At 42.9% G+C, this 4,132-nt stretch overlaps 1 long non-coding RNA gene across 1 annotated transcript; it reads right to left on the bottom strand.

The window, feature by feature from the left end:
* Positions 1–818: 818 nt before the first annotated feature.
* Positions 819–2,820, bottom strand: LOC141148585 (uncharacterized). Its single transcript, XR_012245232.1, has 3 exons — positions 2,735–2,820; positions 1,878–1,964; positions 819–902 (listed from the first exon to the last, which is right to left on the bottom strand). It is a non-coding gene; the product is annotated as an uncharacterized lncRNA (long non-coding RNA).
* Positions 2,821–4,132: the final 1,312 nt, after the last annotated feature.

Genomic DNA, 4,132 nt, shown 5'->3' with positions numbered 1-4,132 from the left:
ATCCGAAAAATTTTAAATCTGAAATAATAACTAACTAATAATAACTAACTATAAATTATAGGTATTGGAATTTCCTTTTAAAATTGCCTGTTAGTGAACATAACAAATACGAATTTATCCGAAGTTAGGAATTATCCGAGATAACGAATGCCGCATCTAAACGAATGCAATGTAACAAATTAATAATAAATAATAATAAAATATTATTATTATTATTGCTTTTGTTACGTTCCCTTCGTTTAGATGAGGCATTCCTTATTTCGGATAATTCCTAACTTCGGATAATTTTGCATTCGTTACGTTCACTAACAGCCAAATTTGAAAAGAAGTTGCAATACCTATAATTTAATAGTTAGCAATAGTTATTATTAGTTAGTTTATTATTTTGGATTTTTAGATTTTCAAATTTCGGATTTTCGTTTTTTCAAAATTTCAGAAAAATTTGTTAAACGGTTTTTCGCTAATTTGAATATATCTGAATTAATGAATTTGTCGAACTTCGTCAAAAAAAAGAATTTGTAACAAAACGAATTGCACATGTCTAATATTAACTACATAGAGTTACCATCCCAAACTAAACCCAAATTATATTACTTTACAGCTACCACTCAGGATAAATACATACATAAAATCATTTGAATTTCATTATTACTAATATATAAAATTCACAAACACTAAGCTATTGCTTCAAAGTCAGCAGCAATGTTGTCATCCTGCTGTAAGCACTCAGCTGCCCATTGGGCTCCCATTTATGTAACTGACCATTCTTTGGTGTGTTACAGTTTGTAGGAGAGATGATGTTGCTGAAGTTACTATACCTTTCTTTGGCGGAGGGGGAGGGGGAGGCGGCCGCTCTGAATGTTCACGATCGTTTCCTCTGGCTTTATCTGCAGTTTGGTTTTCTTTCACAGGAATTTAAAGAAAAAAAACATAAATGAAGGCATGCAAAATAAATACATTTATATACTAAATACTGTCATTGCAGTTATTAACCCCATACAGTTACCATCCCAAACTAAACCCAAATTACACTCCCCGGCCACTTTATTAGGTACACCTTGCTAGTAGCGGGTTGGACCCGCTTTTGCCTTCATTCTTGGTGGCATAGATTTAACAAGGTGTTGGAAACATTCCTCAGAGATTTTGCTCCATAGTGACATGATAGCATCACGCAGTTGCTGCAGATTTGTCAGCTGCACATCCATGATGCCAATCTCCCGTTCCACCACATGCCAGAGGTGTTCTATTGGATTGAGATCTGGTGACTATGGAGGCCATTGGAGTACAGTGATCTCATTGTCCAGTGGTGAGATGATTGGAGCTTTGTGACATGGTGCATTATCCTGCTGGAAGGAGCCATCAGAAGATGGGGACACTGTAGTCATAAAGGGATGGACATGGTCAGCAACAATACTCAGGTAGGCCGTGGTGTTTAAACGATACTCAATTGGTACTAAGGGGCCCAAAGTGTGCCAAGAAAATATCCCCCCCCCACCATTACACCCCCACCAGCCTGAACTGGTGATACAAGGATGGATCCATGCTTTCATGTTGTTTACACCAAATTCTGATCCTACCATCTAAATGTGTGTCCCAGAAGACAGCCGGCCATTCACAAAGTGCCCCGCGACTCGCGCATGCGCAGTAGGAAACGGGCAGTGAAGCCGCAAGGCTCCACTGCCTGTCTCCCTTAATTAGAATGGCGGCACCTGAACCTGATCCGATGGACGGATCGGCCTCGGGGGGCTGACATCACGGCCTCCCTGGACAGGTAAGTGTCCTTATTAAAAGTCAGCAGTTACAGTATTTGTAGCTGCTGACTTTTAAAAAAAAATTTGTGGGTGGAACTCCCCTTTAAGTTGATGAAGCCACGATACCTCTGTTTAGTGGAAGGAGTTGCTCTGAATGTTCAGGTCGGTTTTCTCTGGTTTTATTTGCCGATTGGTTTTCTTTGACAGGAGTGTCTAAGAAAATATAAATGAAGACATGTGAAATAAATACATTTATATACTAAATACTGTCATTGCAGATATTAACTACATACAGTCCCCATCCCAAACTAAACCCAAATTATATTACTTTTTTGTTATTTATTATTTACATAAAATCACTTGATGTTTATTATTAAAGTATAAAATTCACAAATACTAAGCTATTGCTTCAAAATCAGCAGCAACGTTGTCACCCTGCTGTAAGCACTCAGCTGCCTATTGGACTTCTATTGGGCTTATCCATGTAACTGGTGTAGCGCTGCCCCCATAGGGATTGCTGTGTGTGATCTTCCCTGGGCCTCCCTCTGATTATCTTGCAGCCAGTTACTATGTGTTTTCACACGACCAACCGTACTCTCATCCGCTCGTTATCCAATAATCAGTCCAGGGCTTTGCTTTTTTGGGTATTTATTGTTGGAACTTGGATGGGAGAAGAGAATAGTGGGATACCCCAACTGGAACTATTTACAGATGAGGACAACTCTCACTTGGATTTACCAGGTTGAATGTGGTAGACCAGTGTGAAACATTCAGTTAACATGAGCAGTATCTGAGCACCATGAGTAGACCCCATCAATGGATCCCTGCTCCCTGATAGGCCTGAGAGCATCCAAATTACCTGGCAAACTTCCTGGTAAGCAGAAAGGCCCTAAAACTATACTCTCTTCTAGCACCTACATAGGAGGGTGCTACACTGGTGTGTTACAATTTGAAGAGACATTATGTTGATGAAGCCATTATACCTCTATTTTCTTGGTTTTCTACAAGTGGTTGCTTTAAATCTTCAGTAGGGTTTCCTCTGGGTTTATTTGCCGTTTGGTTTTCTTTGACAGGAGTGTGGAAGGAAATATAAATGAAGACGTGAAATAAATAAATTAATGTACTAATTACTGTCATTGCAGATATTAACCCCATACAGTTACCAGTCAGCAATATGTTGGTAAAATACTGTAGGTATTTAAACTGTATAACATATTCCACACGTAATTCAAACCAAACAGAACGACATCAAACATGACACAAAGTAATGTCATTGGAGAGCTTCTCCCGATAATGGTTTGACCCAGAGGTTCTCAACCGAGGTTCCCCAGGGGTTCCGCAGCGATCTGACTGTCAGTCGCAGGCAGCTGACAGGAGGATCGCACAGACACAGGCAGAGATAGGCAGGGAGGCAGCTGGCATCTTATTGGCTGTAGCGCGCTGTTCCCCGCCTGCCCCTCCCCCCTCCTGTCCTTTGAGTGGTTGTATGTGACATCATCTGGGGTGGACAGGATAGGAGGGGCCAGGGAGACAGTGCGCCACTGGAGGAGATATGAAATGAGTTCTGAAGCCAGAAGAAGAAAGCCGGTACTGAAATGTGCCCAGCTGTGTCCCCCCACAATGTGCCCAACAGTCTGTCCCATGTAATGTTCCCTGTCATGTCCCCTGTCCCATGTAATGTGGCCTGCCCCATGTAATGTCCCCTGTCACGTGCCCTGTCCCATGTATTGTCCCCTGTCATGTACCCTATCCAATGTAATGTCCCCTGTCACGTGCCCTGTCCCATGTATTGTCCCCTGTCATGTACCCTATCCAATGTAATGTCCCCTGTCCCATGTAATATGGCCTGCCCCATGTAATGTGCCCTGTCCCATGTAATGTCCCCTGTCATGTGCCCTGTCCCATGTAATGTCCCCTGTCCCATGTAATGTCCCATGTAATGTGCCCTGTCCCATGTAATGTCCCATGTCATGTGCCCTGCCCCATGTAATGTCCTCTGTCATGTGCCCTGTTCCATGTATGTGCCCTGTCCCATGTAATGTCCCCTGTCACGTGCCCTTCCCCATGTAATGTCCATTGTCATGTCCCCTGTTCCATGTAATGTGCCCTGTCCCATGTAATGTCCCCTGTCATGTGCCCTTTCCCATGTAATGTCCCCTGTCATGTCCCCTGTCCCATGTAATGTCCCCTGTCCCATGTAATGTCCCCTGTCCTATGTAATGTCCCCTGTCACATGCCCTGCCCCATGTAATTTCCACTGTCATGTGCCCTGTCCCATGTAATGTCCCCTGTCACTTGCCCTATCCCATGTAATGTCCCCTGTCATGTGCCCTGTCCCATGTAATGTCCCCTGCTATGTCCCCTGTCCCATGTAATGTCCC

This window comes from Aquarana catesbeiana, linkage group LG06 (genome assembly GCF_042186555.1).
Source record: "Aquarana catesbeiana isolate 2022-GZ linkage group LG06, ASM4218655v1, whole genome shotgun sequence".
NCBI lineage: Eukaryota > Metazoa > Chordata > Amphibia > Anura > Ranidae > Aquarana > Aquarana catesbeiana.
Note: the sequence above shows the minus strand (reverse complement) of the source record. Positions and strands in the feature narration are given on the sequence as shown.